At 37.4% G+C, this 26920-nt stretch overlaps 1 protein-coding gene across 6 annotated transcripts in view; it reads left to right on the top strand.

Moving 5' to 3' along the window:
- Positions 1–26920, top strand: part of esrrga (estrogen-related receptor gamma a) — a 212192-nt gene that overhangs the window by 4907 nt on the left and 180365 nt on the right. For 2 of the 6 annotated variants that reach the window (XM_051133267.1, XM_051133258.1), the window contains exon 1: positions 290–490. The exons of 3 other annotated variants lie outside the window; for them this stretch is intronic. The gene's annotated coding sequence lies outside the window, so the exon portion shown is untranslated. Of the gene's footprint in view, positions 1–289; positions 491–14679; positions 14755–26920 lie in introns of those variants that run through there. One more of the 6 variants, XM_051133265.1, reaches the window with a different exon arrangement.

Below are 26920 nucleotides of genomic sequence, written 5' to 3'. Positions count from 1 at the left end.
ACATCAGGGACCACAGATCCCAGAGGCTCCCGGCTGGTGACAGTTAGCCCCCTAGTCCGGAGATCCAGGCTCCCACTTCCTTGAAACGTGATGCTTCTGCTTTTCAGTAAAGCGGCTCTTTTCTGCCGGCTTGCAATAGGAGATCAGCCGGCGCTGTGTACTAGTACACAAGCGAGAGGGAACGAGCCGGTCAGCTTGCCCAGCAGCCTCTTTTCTCTCTCTCTCGCTCTCCTTCTCTCGCTCTCTCTCTTTCCTCCCTCCTCTTTCTAACCCTCACTTGCCAAGCTAGGGTCCTGCTTAATGATTTTGAGAGAAACACACAGCCCCTGATTCAGGCTAGCTGAGGGAAAGCAAGCAGGCTTTTTTTTGTGTGTGTTTGTGGTCGCTGCACTGGGAAAGGGGAGGAAAAGCGAGAGGCAGCCGGCGGGCGGACGTCCTTGTCCTTGAAAAACTGCACCAGAGAACTCTTTGAGGGAAGCCAGGATCCAGCGTAAGTAAGGCACACCTCTGACGGGGAGGGACAGCGGGGTGCATGGGAGACCTGCTGCTCTGTGTTGACCCGCCAGGCTGGACTGAGCCACGGTGGTTCTGGATATGTGGCGCTTGGTTCTTTAAATGCTTAATGCTTTTGACAGGGGATTAGGTGAAACATAAAATGCCTTATGTCTCTGAAAAAGCCTGCCAAACTTTGTTCTGTGAAGCTTACGCTCTGTTGTAGTACAAAGCCGGGTAATCGCTGTTTCGCTGCGAACTCAAGCATATTGTCACAATATTGTAGCCTGTCATGATTTAGTTGCGTTATAATAAGACAAGCAACGCTGGGTTACATGCGTACAAGGACTACCTGCTTGTAGGCCATGATTTCATTTGTAAACACTGGAAGTAGCGCTTAAGATAATGTGTTGTGGAAATCATGGCAGTGAGTTTGCAGACACAATACAGAAATGCAAATGAGCGCTTGTTTCAATCCCACTGTATTTATGTAGAGCACAAGGGATCTTGTTGTAGCTCTGTGATTGCTCTGCTAGCCAATCCAGGTCAGCCAGTCAATAATTCCCACATACTTACCAATATGGAAAGTTTGACACCAGCTAAAGAGGCTTTTCTGATCATGTTAATGCTTACTATGTGCAACCGGACAGGCTTGGATGGAAATGTTTTTTTTTTTGGTGGATAAACTCGCACCCTGTTTGCTGTGTATGCATCACTCCCTAATTGATACCCGGAGCTTTCTGAATGTGGATCGTCTATTAATACCCACACCAGTGATGCCTGCCACAGCTCTGCTTCATGTTTGTAATGAAAACTACAGATCCAGTGTCTGTAAACTGGTCATTTCTCTATATTGTCTGGTGAATACAGTTGTGAATGTCAAAAATGGACAGCAATATTGTACAGGTATTTGCTAAATATGTACAGAATATCAGTATCATATCGGTTATAGATCCATATTTAAGAAATATATATTTTATGCTAATTTCCCCCGTTTTTACTTTTATATTACCTTTGACATCTTCTAACACTCACTTAAGTCATTTTTATTAATTTAATTAGGTTAACAGTAAGTTCCTGTACTATATACAGGGAAAAACTGTAAAAGGTCTAACCAGACATTTCATGTAATTTTACTGTAAAATGCTGTTAGTTGTACAGTTTTTAGAAGTATAAAAAACGAACAAGTCATATACGTACAATTTACAGTCAAAAAGTGTAAACTCATATACCCAGAATTCCCTGCATGACACTCCAAATTTGAAAGTATTTCATTTAAATAATCATGTTTCTTAATTGTTTTTGTTATCAGTTATGTACATTAGGGCTTTATGTTACATCTACTGTTGTTTAATGAATATTTATTGAATTATTTTTGTTTTGTGTGTTTTACCATGATGGTGTTTTGTGTTTGCGTGAATGACAACTTCTGTATATTAGTATATACTTCAGTTTGTGGAAAAGCTACTTTTCCAAAACATAATTTTAGACCTAGTAATGACGCTTGAACCGTTGATAGCAGACTAATACAGTTAATAATGAAGTTTGGACAGACAGGCAGACAGATGAAAAGAAAGAGAGAGAGAGAGAGAGAGAGATTATGCATGTGAATTGGCAGCAGCATCTCTACTAATGGTGAAACTTTAATTCATTTTCTTAAGGAACAGCGCCGTTGTTATCTCGCTTGTGAGAAATGTCATGTAGTTTTTAAGTTGTTAATCAACAGAGAAGCACTAACAACATTAGCATGTATGCTAACATCTGGGCAAACTGTATGTGTGTGCATCTGTAAGGAAGAGAGAGTAAGACAAATAGAGTGTGTGCTTTCCATACATAATAAAACGTAATTTTGTGGCAAAAACATGGACACAATCTGTCGTTTTTATCCTATTGTTTACTGTATTTATTTGTTTGGCTGGTGTCATTGTGGGTTTTGGTTATTTTGCTGTTTTAGGCAAACTATATAATTTTTAATATGGTTTAATTTCTTGAGTTTATATACTGAATCTTTCTGTTCTCGTAAAACGTATTTACTGCTAATCCCTGGTTTGCTTTGCAGTGCAAAAGGCCTCCAAAATCCTGTAGACTTTGAGCAAAGATGATCTTCTGATTAGTATTCCACTGTCATAATGTATCCGTCAAGTTTACAAGCTCACCCTCTTCCCAATGTATTCTGGGGCATGGTACACAGCATGTCGCTTTTAGTTCAGCAGGATTTGACTCTGGAGTTGCCAGAGTAGCCTATGCATTAATTTCTGAACACTGAGGTCTTTTGATTCCCTGTGAAGTTAGGGATCCACAGAACATGCGGTTACTCGTTCGCATATGCGTCAATTCATTATCTTGAAAAGAGGTATTTAGATTGTTAATCCTCAGGATTAACACTCTGAATTATGAAATGTGTATTACCTTGCAGCCACTACCATAAACGCTGTGGCTAAGATAAGCCTGTCCATGTATGTCCTAAGTTACTGAGTAGATGGACTCAAGTATTGCTTATTTATTTATTTCTTAATTTCATTGTTTATTTTGTGAGATGTGCATATGCTTTATGGTTCAAATTGATGTTTTTAAGATATTTTTGACGATGATCAAGGAAGGCATTTTTAGTCCAAAGTATGTTGTGCTGCAAAGGTGTGATGGTGTTTGTAACTTTCAGCCTTGTGAGAGGCCAGTTTGAAATGTGGCTTCCTGCAGGAAATTAATCTTCTATGGTTTATTAGTGGAGGCCACACTCTGAAGTATCCTTCACCTTTTAATTAACAATTAACAAGCAAGCTAAACAATGTGGTAGATAGATGCCATAAATCTGAAGGCCGTGGAGAAATACTCCTGGTCTAGCATTCATAAAGAGTCTCAAGCGATCTAAACAACGGTGAAATGAGATGAATTAATTGCGCTGTTGCTTTTGGCATCTGCAGTCTTAACGTTACTTATGAGAATGAAAAAAAAAAAAAAAGACCCATCAGACCGGTCATTCTTTTCTATATTCTCTCACCTCATCCTTGGTGGATGGCTCCAGTGTTTTTTTTTTAAGACTAAGAGCTTTGTGTTAAAGCTACTCTCAAATTCTCGACAGATCGATACCTATAGATCCTCTAATTGGAAGCCATTAGTTATGGGGTTTATAAAGCTAGTAATTATTGTGTGTAATCTTGCAGAAAATTAAATTTGGAGTTGTGTACAGTGTATTGGAGAGAAGATTTTTTTTTCTGCTGCATTTACTATCTGTCAGGTGCTGCGCGGCCCTACTTTTTCATGTGCAGAGCCAACTTTAGTTTTTCTAGCATAATACATTGCATTTATTGGGAAGAGATGAATAAGTGGAAGCTGTTTCTGGACTATGGTTTATGAAAGATTGAACAAAGGGGTGGGGCTGTATTCTTTTGAGGAAACAATGCAAATGGAAAGTTTATAAGAACGGCATTTATTTGAAATTGAAATCTTTTTTTTAACATAAATGTCTTTACTGTCATTTTTTATTAATTTAAAAGCGTCCTTGCTGAATAAAAGCATTAATATAGAATAGTACTGTCGGCACCAATAGCCTTGTGGTTAGTGCGTCGACATATAGCGAAACTGTGCTCACGGTGACCCAAGTTCAATTCCCGTCTGGAAGTCCTTTGCCGATCTTGCTCCCCTCTCTCCTCCCACTGCTTCCTTTCATCTCTCCTACTGTCCTGTCTACAAAAATGCTTAAAAAGCCCCCACCCAGAATAGTACTGACCCTAGTACTTTTTGAACAAAAGTGTACATATTGAGTAACAGCTGTATACACCTAATACTATTTTGAGCTATATGATACATTATTTTAATTGTGCTATTGACTGGTTGTGTAAAATCTTACCAAAAAGTCTAGTCAAATCATGTATAGTCCATCTTTTATATCATGACACAGTGACAGTACTCATATGAATATATTTGGTATAGGAGATTCGATAATGAAGAATGTCTGAATGAAGTTGTCACAGTGGATTCTCTTTGAGAAGATGAACAAGCAAAAGGCAAACACATGCACACACACATATGTGTTACAAAAAAGAAGTAAAACTTCAACTGCTAATTCTGGTGCTTCAATTTTACTGTATCAGGGAATTTTTTAAATATTTTCAGTGGATAGTAGATATACCTTTCTTAGAAATATGTGACTCTGGACCACAAAACCAGTCATCAGGGTTCTTTTTTTTTAATCAGGGTCAATGTGTACATCATCTGAAAGCTGATAAATAAGCTTTCCATTGATGTATGGTTTGTTAGGATAGGATATTTATTTAGCTGAGATACAACTATTTGAAAATCTGGAATCTGAGGGTGCAAAAAAAATCTAAATATTACGAAAATTACCTTTTAAGTTGTCCAATTGAAGTTCTTAGCAATGCTTATTACTAAACAAAAATTAAGTTTTGATATATTTATGGTAGTAAATTTTCAAAATGTCTTCATGGAACATGATCTTTACTTAATATCCTAATGATTTTTGGCATAATAGAAAAATCTATAATTTTGACACATACAATGTATTTTTGGCTATTGCTATAAGTGTCTGTGCTACTTACATTTACATTCTTTTAAAAGGATAGTTCACCAAAAAATTTAAATTCTGTCATGATTACTCACTCTCATGTCGTTCCAAACCCTTCAGACTTTTGTTCATCTTCAAAACACAAATTAGGATATTTTTGATGAAATCCAAGAGCTTTCTGACCCTGCATAGAAAATAAAGCAACTACGTTCAAGGCCCAGAAAGGTAGTAAGGCCATTGTTAGTGGTTCAACCGTAATTTTATGAACCTATGAGAATACTTTTTGTGTGCAAAGAAAACAAAAATAACAACTATACTGAATGTGGTTGTTTTGTTGCTGTCTATGCAGGGTCAGAAAGCTCTCTGATTTCATCAGAAATATCTTAATTTGTGTTCTGAACATGAACGGTGTTATGGGTTTGGAATGATATGTCCCTTTAAAGTTTAGATTTAAGTTTGTTGTGGGTAATTACAGTAGGGTTAATTTTATGTGCATCAAAATCAACATATAATTAAAGGATATGTCTCCATGAATATTACCAGGTAGAGCTCTTAATGCATTGACCCAGAGAGATTTGCGTAATCAAAAAACATCTCAGTGATTACCAAAATAGCAGCAAGAGACCACTTTGGAAGTGGTGCACGATTGCTGTGCAACAATATAGGATCAAATGATATTGTGTCTTCAACATTCTGGGCATGTTGTTCATCAGTCTAGATTTAGAACTGGACCACTAACAGAAAGCATTGCACCTGGTACAGTGTGCCTGCATGACCACCTCTTTTAAAATAGCTCCTGTATAACCCTAAAAAAGTTAGGTCTGTTAGCTTAGCTTCACTGGCAGTATTTTCAGCATAAACTAACCAGGCTGATATGCAAAGCAGCTTTTGTTTAGCTGTGTAAATGAAAATTGCTAATCAATTTTACCCCTTATTTCATGGCCTGTGGTTTCTGCCCCACCCCCACCAGCTGGTTAATCATGCACAAGCTGAACACTTCATTACCCAGGACATGTTTGCCCCTTAGCGCTTTCTCGCTAGTAAATTAGTTCTTTCTATTTATACAGGTAAGGCAGGTCAGAGGTCTCCGGGTTGCAAAAGGTAAAGGGATGAAATTAATATAGCGCCAGGCTCTTCTGGCTGAGAGCCTCCCAGAAGAAAAGCCCTCCAACTTAAACAGTTTCATAAGGAGAAATGAATTGGCACTGTAGGAGTGCGGCTCTTTTTGTTCTAGCCTCAGATTGGTCCTGCTGTGTTCTTTCTGTGCTGCACTGCGTGTCCTTTGAAGCCATGAGCTCAAATCTTGGAAGCCTGTTTCCTACCCAGTGCCTGTCCTATCTGCCTCCGCACCTTCGTCCAGGTTGTTTTCGCGGTTTCATCACGTTTTTTCTTCTGTAGCTGCATTGAAGTGATTCACTATTTTGCTTTTCCTGCAAAGAGTACTTGTGAAAATTGCGGGAGAGCCCCAGAGATTTGAGAGAGCAGTGTTTTATCTCCATGTAATCCCAGAGTGACAGTGTGTCATCTGTATGACGAAGCCAGTCAGAGTCCGGGGGGCTTCATCTGAGCTTTATAGGGGATGAGGCGAAACCGATCCGTTTCACAGGTGTTCCGGACTGAGGTATGCATCTTTTAGGTTTTGTTGACCTTGTCGAGTGGTGGTCACAAGTGGTGGTGTTGCAGTCTACTGGGAAACTGGCAGTTCTCCTTATGTTCCAAAACCATTTTATTGGCTGAGACTATATATTTGAGGTTAAAAGAATCATTAAAAATGTTAATTATTTTACCAGAATAAGAGGGATCATACCAAATCCATGGTATTGTTTACTGAGTACTGAACTTTCACGTAAAAGATGTTTACATATGGTCCACGAGAGAAATAATAGTTGAATCTATAAAAAATGACACGGGTCAAAAGTTTACATCCTCTTGATTCTTAATACTGTTTTGTTACCTGAATGATCCACAGCTGTGTTTTTTGTTTAGTGATAGTTGTTCATGAGTCTCTTATTTGTCCTGAACAGTTAAACTGCCTCCTGTTCTTTAGAAAAATCCTTCAAGTTCCACAAATTCTTTAGTTTTCCAGCGTTTCTGGGTATTTGATTCCTTTCCAACAATGACTGTATGATTTTGAGATCCATCTTTTCACACCGAGGACAACTGAGGGACTCATATGCAACTATTACAGAAGGTTCAAATGCTCACTGATGCTCCAGAAGGAAACACAATGCATTAAGAGCCAGGAGGTAAAACGTTTTTGAATTTGAAGATCTGGGAAAATTTAACTTATTTTGTCCTCTGGGAAACGTGTAACTTCTGTAACTTCTTAATCTTATGTAGCCTCTGAAGGGCAGTACTAAATGAAAAAATATGATTTAAGCAAAATAAGAAGAATGTACACATCTCCATTCTAATCAAAAGTTTTCATCCCCGAGCTCTTAATGCATGTTTTTTCCTTCTGGAGCATCAGTGAGCGTTCGAACCTTCTGTAATAGTTGCATATGAGTCCTCATTGTTAAAAGATGTATTATTATTATTATTATTATATTATTGTTAGAATTATTATTATTATTTACTTCTAATTATTACTACTTTTTTTTACATCTGTAAAAAAATATATTATTTAAGAAAAATAATATAATTTTTTTAATAAATAAATAAATATACTGATGCTTCAGAAGGAAATACAATGCATTAAGAGCCAGGAGGTGAAAAGTTTTTGAATTTGAAGATACAGTATATATATATATATATATATATATATATATATATATATATATATATATATATATTGCAGTACAATTACAATACGGATATTTATAGCTGTCTTAATTTCTTCTTTTTCAAATGTTGAACTATCAGTTTTTTATTGTTTTGTTTTATTTTGTTTTGATGCCGATATTTATGGCTGTCTTCATTTCTTTTTTTGTTAAATGTCAAATTATTATACGCTTTCTTTTGTTTTTTATGCTGATATTATATTTACGGCTGTCGGTGAATTGGTACATGTTGCATTTCCAATTCCAAGCTCTACTTTGCAGTCGATTTATTTATTTATTTAATTAATTAATTAATTGCCCTTGCAAACATGATAAAAATGCAGATAAAATGCTAAAATTGAACTTCCTTTTTGTTTTGATTTTAGGTTGTTTGCTTAGCATAGTGATAACTGGGTAAGACAATCTCTTGATTAGCTTAAACAAGATATGATGTTGGCTTGCTAGTTTTTTTGTCAGGCTTTGAGGAAGCTCTTCTTCAAGTTCTTCAAGATTACTAGCCTGTACTAGCCTGTACTAGCCTAGTCAGAATATGACTACTTTTCCACTGTTTAGCAGGCTGAAAGGAATATGAAAAATGAGCAGTGTGTGGGAATTCATAAAACAGTAGGCACACAGTATAGAATAATCTACTATTGCTTTAATATCCCATGAGGCCACAGGAAAAGAGTTGTGAATGGCAGTGAAGTGATGCAACTGACTCTCTAGAGTCACATGACATTAACAACATGGCAAAATGTATATATTGTTATATTATACTATATATTATATAATGTACTTTTTTTAAAAGTCACAGAGTTTTCATTTCTGATCAAATGCAGTAGCTGTTTAGACTTTATTCTATTTTTGAATGCACAGCTTAAAAGCGTCCAGACAGGTGCATTTGAAACAGGGCTGAACTCTAAAGAAAGGTAGTCCTCCAGAAGCAGGACCGGACACCCCTGCCCTATGCAACTTTAGATCACCATTTCCACATCTGTAACTACACCATCAAGCTTTTTAAGAGAAGCAGATTGCTTTGAGGTTAGAGCAGCCCCCAAGTTCCTCATCAGAGAAGTGGACCACAGCACTTCGCTCCTGACCCAGTGCAGTTATAAGAAATCTGGCTTGAGGAGCCCATCAGCTGCTTAGGAAATGTTCTCAAGAGGTCCCTCAATCTGGCTTTCCTCATCATCTGTCCCCCTAAAAATATGACCAATGCCACCTTCTTACCCTGATCCTTCGGCATCTGATTTCATCTCGAAGGCCTATTTTTAATCACGGGTGCAGTGCGAAGACATTCCTCCATTAATTCATTAAATGACCCAGCTGTGCCGTGCTGTGTCATATTTTCCTTTGGCCCTCTCGCTATGTACCGCCGAGGACAGTGCTTGGCTCCATGCTGTTGATTCGTTCCTGGCCGCAAGTCTTTGGATCACATCACAACTTGAGTATTTTCATTGAAACAAGAGCACCCTCATCACGTGTATTTACATATAAATATACGCTTGCGGCGCATGGACAGATGGCTAAAAACGGGGCCTCGGGTGGGGGAGTCATGCCTTTTTCCAGTCCGTTCTGAGGTTACTAATGTTTACATCCAATAATAGCTAATACGCTCATCTTATCGCATTTGAGACCTGCGACGTGCCTGCGATGCTCTTCGGGCTTTGCAATGGAAAGTCAGCGTTTCAATTACTTGTGCCAAAGATTTAGATTAGCTTCAGTTTTCATGTGTGGATGCCACTGGCTGTTAGCGCTACTGGAAAAAAGTAAATAAATGATTAATAAAAGACTTGCATTTTTTTTTCTTCATTTTTTGATGTTGTACACCGTAGATGGCTCCTGCCAGAACGGTTAGCATCTAGCTGACCTGAATTCTTTTGCTCATAACAGCCCTGGGTCTGATGACCCTTTCATGCTAGCGCAACATCCCAGCATGATTCATGCTGAAATATGAATAAGGCTATAGGCACGGGGTGAATTTGAAGCCAAGGGATGGCGGTGACTTCACCACACGTTGTGTGTAGATTGATGAAGTGGAGTGACAGAATGTTTCATGAACTTGTATGTGTACAGAAAGAGAGAAGAAGCTTCATGCACTGCCCTTTGTTATGTGTTGTACCATAGTTTAGTCATAGTTAAGGCACTGACAAAGTGGACTGTCTGTGCTTTATACAGTCTCTGGTAGTATAGTATTTAAAGGGCCGTGTGATGTCAACATGGTGAAATTAACCTGTTTTCTTCATTTTGTGCGTACACAATATTTTTCCAAAAATACTGTTTATTTCTTTGTAAATTTGGCCTCTCTTACATATTGCCAAATGTGGTTGATACAAAATGGGATTTGCAAGTTACTTACAGAGTTGTTCTTTTTATGTTTGTGTCTGTGTATTTATACAGTATCTATCTACACTAGCAGTCAAAAGTTTTTGAACAGTAAGATTTTTAATGTTTTTTTAAAGAATGAGCATCTGCTTACCAAGCCTGAATTTATTTGATCCAAAATACAGCAAAAGCTGTAATATTGTGAAATATTTTTACTATTTAAAATAACTGCTTTCTATTATATTTTAAGAAGTCATTTTTTCCTGTGATCAAAGCTAAATTTTCAGCATCATTACTCCAGTCTTCAGTGTCACATGATCCTTAAGATATTATTCTAATATGCTGATTTGCTGTTCAGAAGAAACATTTATTGTATTTATTATTATCAATATTTAAAACAGTTGAGTACTTTTTTTTTCAGGATGAAATAGAAAGATCCAAAGATCAGCATTTATCTGAAATAAAAAGCTTTTGTAACATTATACACTATATAATTATAGTAATAATAATATTACAATAATATTAAAAATGCTGTTCTTTTTTTTGTTCCCTAAACCATCCTGGGAAAAAAGTTTCACGGTTTTTACAAAAATATTGAGGAGCACTTTCATTTTCAACAATGATTAAAAAAACAATGCTTTTTGAGCCCCAAATAAGCATATTATAATGATTTCTAAAGGATCATGTGACACTGAGTAGTGGTTCCTGAAAATTCAGTTTTGCTGTCAGAGAAATAACTTACATTTTTAAAAATATTAAAATAGAAAACACTTATTTTATTACATTTTTTAGCCAATAAATGGAACCTTGGTGAGCAATATACCGGTTCAAATAGTAAACCAGTTTGAATGACATACACGGTGTGAATTAAAAAAAAACAGTGGTTGGAGAACTTTCAGAACTATTAATAACACACAACTAATTCTTTAATTGGGCAAATAAACCAACTGTAAATAGCCATTAACAGATGCTGAAGATGAATGCGAAGAGGAGAAAATACTGTAGCAGACAAAGCAAACTCACTGTTCACAATCTTCTCATCTTCTGTCTGTCTTCAGAAATGTTTAGTTGTTTTTTTTTCATCTTACCTCTGTATAATGCATATTAATATAGTTTTTAAAAAGTGCAGCACTGCTTTGTTTACAGCAGTAACCAAGAAAATGCTGCATCGCTGCTGCTGCTTCATAAGCGCCACCTGCTGTCAGAGAGTGAATTTGCATTCTCATTTAGCCCGTCTGCTGTTTCAGTTTGCAGATGTTTTATGTATTATAATCTCACAAAGCTAAGGTCAGATCAATCTGTTTTTGCTTTAAATTGTTATATTATACTTTCTAATTTATATCTAAAAATGTTTATGCTACATATTTGTTTGGATCGTGATTAAAATGCAGTGGTTCTGCAACTGTTTCATACATTCTCATTCACATAAAGGCACAGTCAGGCAAAAAAGCATAATAAACTGTAAAATGGCCAGAATCCTAAAAAAACGTAATTCTGATTTGTGGTCAAGCCGCCCAGCACTATGTAATATGTATTAAACAACAGAAACTGTATTTAGCAACAATAACTGAAGAGTAATTATGGCAGAAACATGCTGAATTTGTGTATCCCGTACTGCTACACTTTACTATATGTAAGGATTTACTATTTTCTCCTCCTCGCAACACTTCAGATTATATCTAATTAGCAAATATGCCAAAATAAAACGTACAACAGGGAAAAGGCAATGATTTTAGACATTGAAACAGAAGTAGAGCACATGTGCAGCAGTCTCCAAACAGGCTTCTGTGGCCCCGGTGCCATAGATAAGACAGCAGAGTGCAGCGCGAGCACCACAGCTTCCCGAGTGACATCAGCCGCTCTGTGATCTGGCACACTTTCATTCGGTAACAGATTAAAAAGCCTCTTGGTGCGCCCCAACTCCGGAGCGCTCACTCTCTCTCTTTCCATCAGACTGAAAGAGGGTGAGGGAAACGGGTGAATCAGAGTGATACTGGAGCTCAGTGTGCTTCAGGCTGTCCCTAACTGCATCTCTCTCACTCACTATCCATCTTTCACATATAGAGCAGCACACCATCACACTCCTTAGTTCACAGCAAGGATATATAATGGGGGGGAAAAAAATACAGAGGAAAGCTAGGGACCAAACTTTGTGTATGCACGTGGTGTTGGAGACAGAAAGCTGCTAATCCGTCGTGCTGGCCGAGTGGAAAGGGCAGACATATTTATAGCAAACTGAATCACTCGCCTCACAAATGCACAACGAGTTCCGACCGTGATATTTCAGCTCTACAGTGCAAATACAGCAAAGCTCCATGCAAACTAGACTTAAGACACTGGATCCTGCAACTGTCTCTTTCAGTGCAAAGGTGCTCTGAGGAAACAGGTGGTGTAGATATGAAGCATATGAGCCTTGTTTATTCACCCTCTTATGCAGTTTTACCTGTTTTCTTAAATATGAAGACAAATTAGATGCATTTTCACACGTTTTCTGGGACTGCAGTAATTTTTGAGTGACTCAAGGTGTATATGAACATTGCTGAATGAAGTACAATTTAAAGGCCTAATTGTTTCCTTATTAATCACAGACTTTATAGTAAAGCTCTTTTCATTGTGTACTTTGGTTCACCTCTAATATAATATAATATAATATAATACACTGCTATTCAAAAGTTTGTGACCAGTAAGATTTTATGTTTTTTAAAGAATTCTCTTATACTCAAAGCTGCATTTACTTGATCAAAAACCCAGAAAAAAAATTAATATTGTGAAAGTTTTTAATATATTTTAAAATATAATTTAGTCCTGTGATGCAAAGCTGAATTTTCATCAGCCATTGCTCCAGTCTTCAGTGTCACATGATCCTTCAGAAGTCATTCTAAAATGCTGATTTATCACTTTTATTATTAATGTTGGAAAGAGTTGTGCTGCTTAATATTTTTTGGAACCTGTGATTCTTTTTTAGGATTTTTTTGTTGATTAAAAAGTTAAAAAGCGTTTATTTAAAATAGAAATCTTTTCTAACAATATATTGAAAAATAATATATCTCTGTTATCACTTTTTTTGAATCAATTTAACACATCCTTGGTAAATAAAAGTATTAATTTCTTTCAAAAAATGGAAAAGGAGCCTCAAGATCCAAATGCTTAGAAAGGGTTACAAGTAAGAATAAGCTGAATATGTAAATATGTCGTAATTTTGCGTTTTACAATCTTCTAGCTTTCTTTACACCATTCAATCAATATGAACCAGAATAGCAGTCTATCACAGTATTGTTAAAGAGGTCATCAGATGCAAAGTTCACTTTTACATGTTGTTTGAACATTAATGTGTGTTGTCAGTGTATGTATAAATCTACCCTATAATGATAAAAATCCATGCAGTGGTTTTTAATTAATCTGTAAAAATATTATCCCTTTTTTCAAATCTAGCCATTCTCAGATGCCTGTCTGTCACGCCGACAGAGGCCACTCCCATAATAGTTGATTGACATGAGCGTCTTACCTCAGATCAGCTGTAACAATCCAACCTCCATTGTTTCGATGCCGGAACAGGGATGTAAGTTAGACAAGAATATCTCCGATTGAGCGATTGAGGTGTTGTGTTGCTGGATGTAAGAATGAACATAGTGGTTGTCATTTACTCCCGACATCTGAGCCGCTGAAGATGCAGTGGTTTACGTTTGTTTGTGAAGGGAATGCGCCTCCCGATCTACATATATCCGTCTATGTTTGCACAAATCATTAGTGATCCAGCTTCACTTACAGCACTTTTTATGAATCTCTGCAATCACCTTCCTAATAATGTGCTAGTTAGCTAGTTTCACGGCTAAATGCGGCTAAAGTAAACAATCTCTCAGAACAGCAGAGAGAAGAGAGGGGCGGGGTGAGCAAAGCTTATTTGCTTTTAAAGGAACAATCCCTCAGAATGGGATGATTTTTGCAGAGCTCATTTTGGCAAGGTAAAAAGGGTGTTGTTTTACACAACCATTGAGAATTTTTAACCAAAGTATATTATAGACGTTTCATTAAGACCCTAAAGAATCATATCAACTTGTGGAAAATGGGCAGCCGATGACCCCTTTAATGATAACTGTCGCTACTATCGTCCGGTCTTTTCCAGCGTGAGGTGACCAGTGTTGTTCAGAACGGGTCCGTACTATTTAAAGGTTTGAAGGTCGCTGTTTTCTAATCCTCACAGCAAATGTGTGTGTTGAAAGTACACCTGCGTTATATACAGTATATGCATTTATGTATGTGTGTGTGTGTATGTGTGTGTGTGTATCCTGCAGTGGCATTAGTCAGAAGAGGTATTTTGGGAGTGCAAACTGTTGGCTCTCAGTTTGAGCCCTGTCAGCATGACATTTTCATGAATCATGTTGTTTCACTGAGATGTATGAGTCTCCCTTTTTCCCTTGCTCTTTGACTTTTCATTCCTTTGTTTTCTCTGTCTCAACCCCGTGCTTAGGGACAGAGCGAGGGGAATGTAACACCATCTCCACCTCATCAGGGTCTTCCTGCCGTCCAGTGATTATGCAACTTTTTCCACTTGAATCACAAAAGAGCACACTTAGTTGATATGAATTGACATAGTGGTTCTGTATGCAGAAAATCTTTACTTTACTTACTAACCAGCAGGTTTGGAATCGCATGAGGGTGAGTAAATGATGACAGAATTGTATTTTTTGGGTGAACTGTCCCTTTAAATGAAATGCAACCTGACACTGTATGTGAAAAACAACCTCTTAACATTTTATTGTTGGATGGGTAACAAATGTGTGTGAGTTATCTTTAAATTCCCACGATGGAGCTGCCAGCATGAGGGTGTCAGTAATGTGCAGCGGTGAAGATGCTTATCTCATAGTTGTGATGACTCTGTTGATTCCATGTGAAAGGCTGGAGAGTTTCTCATGCCTCTGCTTTGCTTGCCGTGTGATAGCCTGCCATTGACAGGATTTAGTTCTCCGCGTCTCTTGGGGGAACGTTACTTTTTATACCGCGCTGCTCTAATGCAGACGATTTGGGTATTTTTGCACACGTTGTAAGTTTTGCAAACGGTGAGTCATTTGGCAGATGTCTCTTGCGATGGAACATGATGATACATAAGGCAAAGATTACCCTAGAGCCCCAGAGGAGCACTGTCATTTTCTGCCACCACTGTCCTGAAAAGAGACGCTCCAGCTCTCTCTCCCACTTTCTCTCTGTCTCTTGCCCGCTGATATCTCTCTCACATCAGCAGTAGTGCAGGGAAAGCAGAAGTGCTTACGTCCAGCTTTCTCTGGCTCCTTTCCCTTTGCCATTTCCCTATACAATAGGCCGGTGACTGTCTCCACCTGAGATGATCTGAGAGATAGATGGTAAAACAGGCAGGAGGAGCTCTGACGTAGTACGTCATTATGCGGGCTCTAGTCATCCCTGTTAAGATTGGCCATTAAATGTGTCTGATTCGCAAACTAATTGTTCTTCTGAACCGATTCTTATTGATTTGTTCAAGCCAATTTGCAAAGCAAATTGAACTGATTACTTTTTAAATCACTGAATTGTAATGGTGGGTGTCATTTTGCCAGCATAAGCAAGCTGGATAATCTCATCTATATTGATACCACACTATATTGATAACATCTTTATTATTATTCATTTTATTTATTTGAAAATTCACTGGTATTATTATTGTTAAAAATGTCTCATGTCATTCCAAACCCATAAGACCTTCGTTCATCTTCAGAATACAAATTAATATATTTTTGATGAAATCCGACAGCTTTCTGATCCTGCATAGACAGTAATGCAACTGAAACATTTAAACGGCCCAGAAATGTTGTAAGGACATCGTTAAAATAGTCCATGTGACATATGTGGTTTAACTAGTGTGAATTTTGTCAGCTGTTTTCAATTTTAGTCTTAGTCTTGTGTTAAATGTCCTTGTTAGTTTATATTTAGACCTTGTCAGGTCATCTTTAGTCATCCTATTTAGTTTTAGTCAAGTTTTAGTCGACTAAAAGTCTCAACATTTAGTTTAAGTCAAAGAAAATCTAAATTTTAGTCTAGTTTTAGTCAATCAAAACTTGACATTTTAGCAATAAGATTACTGTTAATTAACTGGTAATTAATTAATTAATTTTGGCAGACATTTTTAATTTAGTCTCAGTCTTACTCAAATGTACATTTTAGTTATCATATTTAGTCAACCTTGTCCTGTTTTTGTTTCTTCAAGTTTATGTCAATGAAATGTATGAGCATTTTAGTCAGGTTTTAGTCAGTAAAATTGACTAAATTGACTAATTTCATCACATTTTCATCACACTGTATAATGGTTAAACTGATAAAACTTATTTTTGCTCAAAATTATAATCGTTATGATTGGTGTCATTTGAGAAACTGACTTTTGCATTTTAAAAAAGTAAGCACAAATCAATAGAAATTATGAAAACTGGTAAAACAAACAAAAAATATTATAATTCCTAATAGTAACTCCAATAATTTCAAATTGCAATAGCCCATGTTTCTCTATTAAAACAACAGCGGTTGAGTAAGTGCATTTATTCAGCAAACAACAAACAACATAGTCGAAATCTCATGACAGAACGCAGACTGACTGAATGACCCTTTCATTTTGATCACTAAACTCCAGCATGTTTGTCTGTGTTGTCAGATCATCGTCGATGGTGCTTCCGCAATGAGGAGCAAGCGTGTGCTCATGGTTGCCAGATTGCTTAAAATAAGCAAAACTGTAAATGAAAATGTAGAGAAAATGTATACTTGTAACAGCGAAGCTCTGATTCTGGGAACTCTTGTTATCTGGCAACCACACACGAAAGCTCACATAGTAGAGGTGTGTAAAGCAGTTTGCAATAACATTTTGTCTCCTTTTCAGTGACGAAAATAGAAAAAGGTTTTTGGTAAAGTTTTTCTTTTTTTGAATACATTTTAGTCTCGTCTTTTTTCATCAATGAAATTGCATGTTGATAAAGTCATAGTTTTCGTTTATTGACCTTATTGTCATCTTGTCTTGGGAAAAAAGCTCTTCAGTGGACATTTTTCGTCATAGTTTTCATTGATGAAATTAACACTAGGTTCATCCGTATTGTTATGAAGCTACGAGAATACTTTTATGTGCGCAAAGAAAACAAACATAATGACTTTATTTAAACATTTTTTCCCAATGTCCTTACTTTACCTTTCTGGGCCTTGAACGTGTCAGTTGCATTGCTGTCTATGCAGGGTCAGAAAGCTCTCAGATTTCATTAGAAATATCTTAATTTGTGGTTTGAAGATGAACAAAGGTCTAACCGGTGTGGAATGACATGAGGGAGAGTAATTATTGACAGTATTTTTATTTTTGGGTTAGCTTTAGATGCCGGTGACAAAGGTATACTACATGTTCATGTTCATGTTCATGTTCATTTAACTATTTTACTATTATGTATTCAATTTTGTCACATAACAATATGGTGCCAATGCATTTTTTTAGATCTGTTTAGATTTATTTTGAACTTCTCAATTGGACTTACATAGTCGTTACATAGTAGTTACATAGCAGTAGCAATTACAGTGAAATACAGTAGCCTAAATTTCATTGAAAACTATTACCTTGTGTAAACATCCACAGTCTAATGAAAGAATCCCCTGTCTACCTGTCATTTATGTTCTATCTAATCAATCCATTTATTTTTCTAGGTTTGTGTCTGTGTCTGTCAGAGGAAATTAATTAGCGCTTCTGTGTATTGCTAGAACAGATATGAACAGAATAAAAAAAAACTGTTCCCTCGGAACAAGCACATCACAACAGCAGTGACATCAAATGCCGGCGTTTCATTAATGTAACACTATTTACTGATAGATTTTGATAAGTGTTAGCTAATGCCTTCTTGTTAAAACTGTAAAAAGAAAAATATGAATATTGGAGAGCAGTGGAACGTGTAAACAGCACCCATGAGACCACGTCAGCGTAAGATCGCTCATTTCATTTTTCAGCTGTATCAACGATGCCTGACATCTCCACAGAGACAAGTCGTACATCTCACACAGATTAATGGATAAGAATTTTTTTCTCTCCGTTTTAACTACACCCATCTTGAGGGCTCAAATTAGAATTTTTAAGACGATGATGCCACAAATGAGGGAAATGAATTGAATTGTTTTCCTAACTGTATTTTTCCTCCCAGCTCTGCTGTAGTCACTTTCTTAGTAAGAAGTTGTTTTGTGGTGCCGTGTAACAGGATTTTAACCTGCATTGCACTCGGTAATGAAGATGTCCACAGAGCCAACGTTATTCAGAAAGCTAAGGTCCGAGAGCCTGAGGGACGTCTGTATCTACAGGATTACCACCGTAAATCTCTCCTCTGGGTCAGCAAGCTTCCCCTGGCCCTCTCTCTCTCTCTCCAGGAAGTGTAGTCATACCTATCTTTCCCCCTCACTGAGCAGAAAGGTGGAAGTGTCATTAGAAGTCTCATCGGAGTGAGCTTAGACTTTCTAGCAGGCTTACTTGGAATACAACAGTATATTTTTATTTATTAGCTTCCTTTCTTCTCTTTTTATTTACTTACTCACTTACTCACTTACTTACTAGTCAGCAAAACATTTTCAAGCAGGTTTCCACCAGATATTTTTCCTGTCTAGTACTGCATTGGTTGGACATAAATGATACTACAAGCCCAAACTCAAGCCATTGTTTACTATGTGGAATCTGTCGGGGAAAAAAAAATTAAAATTGTCAAAATGTTTACACTTTTTGGGGGAATCAACCTACTTAATAGCTTTGCTATCACAGGAATAAATTAATTGAGTATTTAATTAGGAGAGATTTTTTATTTTATTTTACTGTATTTTTAATCAAGTCAATGCAGCCTTGGTGAGCAGATGACAATTCTTTAAAAAAAAAATAAATTAAAAAAAAATAAATAAATATATATATATAGCTTCAAGCAGTGATTACTGGGGTTTAAGCACATGAAAAAAGACATTACTTAGCAAGTATTTTGTTTTTTAACATCTATGACTATTGTAGTGCCAGCTGTGGTCCGATTCCTTTAAAACTTTGCATGCTTGTTTAGAATCAGCTGTCGCATGTGCTCTGCAGGTTTTGTGAAGTTTTTAGTTTTCTTTTAGGCTTTATAGGATTTTGGGTACATTTGGGTACATTTTCTAAACGACCCTGTTATAACTTCCCAAAGGGTAAATTGAAACTTTTTTTTTAATTATTGGCCTAGAGAGTCAGATAATTGTACTGCATTGTCTTTTTCCAGATTGAGTGAAAAACTTAGGACTAGTTCGCAAAAGTAGGTTTTTTACATCTCAGTCATTTAACAAACAGCTTGATTGACAGCAGTGGTTCTAGAGGCAAACTTGTCTCTAATGACGAGTTCTACCGCATGATATGAATATCGCACGACGTACAATCATTTACACACTTGAAAAATGTGATATCACCCCCCAGTGGCCGATATCTTTCAAATTTCTCTCATACATTTGGGGCTGAGTCGAACAGGCCCACCGAGTTTCTTTCGATCGGCCTCCGTTAACCTTGGCCAAACTCTGTGATCCCCCCCAACCCCCAACGACCTCAGATTGAGCTCTGACATAAGTGTTTTGAGTTTGGCGAAAATATCTCATTTCATTTAGGAGTTATAGGCATTTTACTAAAAGTGGCCCTGCCCCTTTCGAATGTTTTGGCGCCCCCTTGCGACAGGTGAGGCAAAAGTTCAACATTTTTTGATAATCATTGATATTCACTCTATAGAGAATGTTTCTGCACTGGTTTGGTTCCGATCAGGCGAAAAACCTAGGACTAGTTTGCAAAAGTAGGTTTTTCAAAAAATGCTAAATACCCGAAAATTTCACCTTTGGCTCATGATCGAATCTGATGCATGTGTTTTGTCCGCCATGAGCCAATATAAGACACTTAAGCCTGCAACTGACGGTTTAGGAATTATTATTAGCGATTACGTACTTTTGATCACTGTAACGCCCCCGTCAGGTTGATTGGGACGAGCCTTGGTTACGTTGTAGACGGTGTGAGTACTACCATCCCTCCAAGTTTCAAGTCTCTATAATTTACGGTTTGGTCTGCACTAACAGTTTTATGGGGAGATCACTGATCTGTGACCATTCTAACAATTACAATAGGTTTTCAATGCTACGTGCTTGAAACCCTAAAAATCTTACTGACCCTAAACTTTTGAATGATAGTGCATAGAACAATGGCAGTGAATTAAAGACTGGACCTGCCACAACAGTTTTTACCTGAAAATTAAGTTAAAATGTGTTCTAAATTCAACTATTCTTAATAATTAGCTAAATGCTAATACATTTACTTAATGTAGTCTGAATGCATCAGAACACATCTATACGATGTGTATGTTTAAATACTGACATACTATTCTAATAAATATAACAAAACATAAGTATACAGTAGACAAGAATGTGAATTTGTATTTGAACTTTAGCTTCTTTATCTTTAGATGCTTTATCTCCAGTGTTACAGAAGGACTTTGTATAAAAAACAGTTGCAGGTCAACATATGTTTCAATGAAAGGCACAGTTTAGTGTCGAGTTTGGGTATGTCTGCGAGTCTTTAAATTCTTCTATATGTGGAACAAAGCTGCAGTCTTAAGGTCGGGGATACACTCTTGGGGTCACGTTCAGATCTGGTCTTTCTGCATTAATCACCCCTCATCTTCTTAGTGCCTGACCCAGGTCTCCAGCAGCATTCCCAGGGTTGCACACCCCCATGACCTGCTCCTTGACCCACTGGCCCTTCAGTAAACGCTGGGCTCCTCTTCACCTGCAAATAAATACAGTAAGGTGCACTTTTCCATCCACCGCAGCCCAAGAGACCAGACCCTATCGTTTTTTTGTCTTGGAAACACTTCTGTGTTTCTCACAGCAACAAAATCCTGCCTATAATCGTTTTCAGACCCTGTTTGGGTGCTAGAAAGGTATAGTACCTTTATATTTATAATTTTTGTAATGGATATTGTAATGGTTCATCAGCTTGCTTGTGTTGACACAAAAATCCAAACAAATCCAGGCTAAATCCAGAGTTTAAAGAAGAAAACTAAGAGCTCTCGCTGGGAGAAGTGACGGAATGGCCGTCTTTCTTGTTTTTCCCACCTCTCGGATCATTAGCATGTTGGTTTAACGCTCTTCACAAAAAGCAAAGCGGTCTCTCGGGAGCGTTCAGACGCATACAAACCCACCTCTTTCAAAAGAAAACGCAGCAGGCTCGCTTTTGTTTAGGTTAGCCGAATAACAGAAGTCAAGCATGTCACCTGTGTTTTGAGTTGCAGTCATGAATATTCAGTGTTCTCTCCTTCATAGTAAAGCAGAGAGAGACAGGGAAAGAAAGAGTGAGAAAGAACCTCACACTTTTTATTCTAATGCATCGTTTTGGTCTTTTGGGGTAGCTGCCATGTTTGAAGTTTTAAGAAAGCAGTTGGCTTTCATTCAGTGTTAGCAGTAAAAAAAAATTAAACGCCCAAAGAGGGAAAAGCTAAACCTACTTTAGCATAAAATTTGTGAATTTTGTTCCTGCTGATGAGGACACACAGCTTTCATACACAAATTTTGGCACACAGTCTAAATGTATTTGCTTTTATGTCTTTTCTTTCCTGGTCCTCTTTATTTTGAGTTGAATTATTTCCTTATAACATGTTCCAAAATTACAGTGCTGACCCACATTTCTGATTTGACTAATTTTGGACCATTTTAATCACGTATACGGATCCACTGGTCGGGTAGGGGATAATTGTATGTTTTCTGCAGAGTTGCCGTCTTCATTAGTATACTTTGATTACATGTTTTCTGTAACTACAGAGAACACCTATAAGTTCATGTAGACAGTTTAACTCTATTGAGTTTTATGGCCTCTGTTGATTGAGTGATGTTAGCAGCAGTTTGGTACTCCTTGGAAAAAGTAGTTTGCTTAACACTTTAAAGCAATAGTCCACAAATGACTTTCTTGCATTTGAGAAACACAAAAGAAAAAAGTCAGTTTACCCAAAATGAAAGTTCTGTCATAGACAGCAACACAACTACCGTGTTCAAGGCCCAGAAAGGTAGTAAGGACATTGTTAAAGACCAGGTCATATGTTTTTTTTAGTGTCCTAATATTGTGTTGGAGTCCCCTACAACAGGTATAAATGCATCTATAGTCAGAAAACATTGTAATTTTGTCAGAATATACATTTATGCATAGAATCATTTGTCAGTGATTTCGAAATGATTCTTTCGAATCAGTTCTGAGTGGAATGTCTGTAAACCCTTCCCTTCCATAAGCATACTCTGCCCCGATTGGTTAGCTGGCCAAGTCTGTTGTGATTTGGTACAGGGAAGAGTACTTGAGCAAGTTAGTGAGTGCTACTGTCTATGTTGCCAAGTCCACGGTTGTTTTTGATGTCTGTGGTTTGAAGCGACCCCAATAACGTCATATTTAGCCCCTGGAATGCAACTTTACCAGGGAAAGCGACAAAAAACGTGTATTTTACACCCCCGGAACATGATTTTTAATGGGGACCCCCGTCAAAATGTGTTTGGGCTAGTTTTGAGTTGCAACTGGGCGGGTTTTGTTGTGGAAACCTGGCAAACCATGCACATTAACATAAAACAATAATATAGTGCTCCAATTCATTCTTAAAATAATGACATAAAAACACTTATGTAAGCGAATCATGGCCACAGCTAAAATTGCTAAATTGTAAACACTTCACAAAACAATAATGGTGGATATGTTAGCCGAGCGCTAACTTGCCTAACTGATTAAACAACACAGTTTGTAAACCAAAATATGTCTTAGATACATTCTTTATTATTAAACGAAGTAATTAGAATAACGGCAGTCTACATTAATTGATACATTCTTAGGAAATATTGGGTTCACAGTGAATTGTCAGAACTATTTCAGTAAGACAGTAATATTGTGGTTTACCTGGAAACCTAAAGCTGCACATATTAGCATAAAAAACTTGATATTTTGAACACTCAGTTGAAAATGTACACATAACGTATCAATTGTACTTACAGGTTGTGGTTCAGAGATGCTTATTAGTCCAAAAAAAGAAGATTAGAAGCCAAAAAAGAAAAAAGCCAAATTTAGAGAAGTAGTCCTTGCTAAAATGGACAAAAGGTTCAAATTGTATTGCTGAATCTTTACATCATCATCTTTCGGCAATGAAAACAAGACAAACTCACATTTACAGTGCAGACCACAGCGTCTTCTGGACATGATGTAAACTCACTAACTAGTGTAAAGTGTTTGTGGGCAGGTCAGACTGGTGGTATTTTGCAGGCAGGCTGGGATTATGCTAATATGTTACCTAGTGACAAAGATCGTAACAGGCAGAAGATTCAAAAATATGACGACTCATTAAGGCGATTCTGAGCCGACTCTTTCTTTTGAGAGACAGTACCTTTAGTCATCATGCACTTTTTTGATTAAAAACTTTGCAGACTGTTTACATTGAAGGATAGCTACATTACAAACTGCAAAAAAGATGTTTTTCTAAAACCATATGACCCGCTCTTTAAAATAGTCCATGTAACATCAGTGGTTCAACCGTAATTTCATGATACGCAATCCACATCGAAATCTAACACGAAGAGAAGAAATTGTTGAATAAAGTTGCTATTTTTGTTTTCTTTGCACACAAAAAGTATTCTTAAAAGTAGCTTTATAAAATTAAGGTTGAATTTCAGTTGCGTTGCTGTCTATGCAGGGTCAGAAAGCTTTCAGATTTCATCATAAATGTCTTAATTTGTGTTCTGAAGATGAACGAAGGTCTTACGGGTTTGGAATGACATGAGGGTGAGTAGTTACTGACAGAATTATTATTTTGGCTTTCATGGTGGTTTTGCATCTTGTTTTCAAGCTTAAAAAGCTCAAGTCCCCTTTCACTGTAATTTCATTAAATAGTACAGTTTTAAAAATTTCTCAAGTAAGTCAAACAGATTTGAAATAGCATAAGCATAGCATAATATTTCTTTAAATTCACTATTATGTTGAGTGTAATCACTTTGTGAGCATTGTTGAAATACTGTATAAACAGTTCTGTGGTTCACCAGACACATGGTGAGTGTATTTGTGTACGTCTGGTGGGTCACGTGGAGGCCCATGGCAGCGTGTCTGGCTGTGTCCCTGATTCAGTGCTGCAATGGGGGGACAGATGGGGCCGCTGAGAGCCGCCTGCAGCAGCGGAGCAGCACAGACAGGGGAGCACCCCATTCACACCTCACCACGACGCTCAGATCAGCATGGGGAACCAGGCCATACTCCACTGTCTGCCTCTCTGTCAGCCATTCTCCATGGCTTCTGGTGTTTTTGGAGAGCCTGATAGCTCACATACAGCCAACTTTTACAAAAGTAGAATTTCTTTATTATTCAATGTAAAAGACATCCGCTTAAATTTGAGTTAAAGGTATTCAAAGGCATGTAAATACAGGATAGTTAAATTCGGTATCCTTGTGCAATTACAAATACCTTCTTTAACAGCTTCTGTACCCCGTTTATCTCTACAGGGCACAGTACAAAGAACAACAAGCTTTTTTTTTGCTGGAACGTAGTGATTTCTTAAACATAGGCAATATGAATACTAATTACAAAATTAGGAAAGACAATGTAATTTGTTGGGTGCTCAGTTGAGAGAGCATTAAGCCTGAGGAAATTCCTTCTCGAGAGTTTGCTGTAGCGCACTCTACATAACTCTTTGAATATTTGCATACGCTGAGTTAATGAACAAAGTTTTCCTCCTCTGTGAAGGCGCATCACTTTCAGCCCTGCTGCACACTTGTAAATTAGCCACGGAGAGCGCAGGCTTCACCTGTTGAGAGTCCGTCTGGTGTGTGAAATGAGCTCCCTATTGGGACTGGGTGTTGCCTTGTACCACTGATCCGAAAACAGGTTTTGCAGTTTCTCTTGTAGCCACTGAACTCTACAGTGAGGTAAGGGTTCGACTCGGGATCAGTACCGTATTGTCGCGCTTTTCTACCTGGTGGCCGTCTCGGAGTCAGAGATGGACCATCATTGACACGGACGCAGAGTCTTGTTACGCCTTCTGTAGAGGTTCATTCAAAAGCACATGGTGGTGTCTTGGACTTGACGGCACATACGGAGTGCACGAGGAGTCCTGTCTGTCATTACGCCTGCTGAGTTGTCCAGTGCAAATTTATACATGAAGGGGTTAAAGGACAAGTTCACCCAAAAATGAAAATTACCATATGGTTTACTCACCCTCAAGCCAATCCTAGATGTATACGACTTCCTTCTTTCAGACGAATACAGTCTGTATTAAAAAATGTCCTGGCTCTTCCAAGCTTTATAATGACAGTGATTGGGTGTTGAGATTTTAAAGTCCAATTAATCATTCATTATAAAAAGTACTCAAAACAGCTCCGGGGGGTTAAAGGAGTAGTTAATTTCCAGAACAAAAATGTACAGATAATGTACTCACCCCATTGTCATCCAAGATGTTCATGTCTTTCTTCAGTCGTAGAGAAATTATGTTTTTTGAGGAAAACATTTCAGGAATTATCTCCATATGGTTGACTTCAATGGTGCTTGCGAGTTTGAACGTCCAAAATGCAGTTTCAGTGAAGCTTCAAAGGGCTCTAAACGATCCCAACCAAGGAATAATGGTCTTATCTAGCGAAACAATCTGTCATTTTCTAAAAATGTATATAGTTTTTAACCTCAAATGCTCGTCTTGTCTAACTCTGCCATGTGCATGCGTACACTGTGTAATTGGGGTCAAAACAGTTAGGGTAGATCGGAAAACTCCCATCTCATTTTCTCTTCCAATTTCAAAATCGTCCTACATCGCTTCTTTTGTAATGGCTGTTTGATTTTCTTTACATTTTCACTTCATAAACACTGGGTCGGTACTGGGTCGGGTGATTTTAAAGTTGGAGAAGAAAATGGGATGGAAGTTTTTTGACATACCCTAACTGCATTGACTGATGTGCATGGCAGAGCTAAACAAGATGAGCATTTAAGGTTAAAAAGCATATACATTTTAATGTATTTTTTAGAAAATTACCCATCGGTTCGCTAGATGAGATCCTTATTCCTTGGTTTAGAGCCCTTTGAAGCTGCATTTAAACTGCATTTTGGACATTCAAACCGCTATATGGAGACAGTTCCTGAAACGTTTTCCTCAAAAAACATAATTTATTTACAACTGAAGAGAGAAAGGCATGGTCATCTTGGATAACAACAGGGTGAGTACATTATCTATAAATCTTTGTTCTGGAAGTGAACTACACATTTCATAAAGGCCTTCTGAAGTAAACAGATGTATTTATGTAAGAAAATATCCATATTTAAAATGGAGTAAACCATAATCTCTAGTTTCCGCTAACTGTCATATGTGTTGACGAGAGAGTGGCATTCCAGCAGATGACGCAGGATGTTGGTGAACACAGTGACAAATGCGGAAGCACAGTGAAGAAAGCAAAGCAAAACATCGGTCACAAATTAAAAGTACAAAACGAGGATTTGTAAAGAAAAATGTTGGAGGATTTTGATGTAAGCCAAGAGAGATTGGTTTTCCTTTGGTCTTGGTTCTCATGAGACTAGCATTTTCTCACTTTGTGAACACACGTGTGACAATTAAGGGAAGTTAGAGTACATTTTAAAATTTTTTCAATATGAATGTTTTTCAAATGCATTGATTTCCTCAGCCTTAAAGTCTTTATTAACCCCCCAGAGCTGTGTGGAGTACTTTTTATGATGGATGGATGCACTTTATTGAACTTCAAAATCTCAACACCCATTCACTGGCATAATAAAGCTTGGAAAAGCCAGAACATTTTTTTAAATAACTCTGATTGT

The sequence above is a fragment of the Labeo rohita genome, chromosome 17 (genome assembly GCF_022985175.1).
Source record: "Labeo rohita strain BAU-BD-2019 chromosome 17, IGBB_LRoh.1.0, whole genome shotgun sequence".
Taxonomy (NCBI): Eukaryota; Metazoa; Chordata; class Actinopteri; order Cypriniformes; family Cyprinidae; genus Labeo; species Labeo rohita.
Note: the sequence above shows the minus strand (reverse complement) of the source record. Positions and strands in the feature narration are given on the sequence as shown.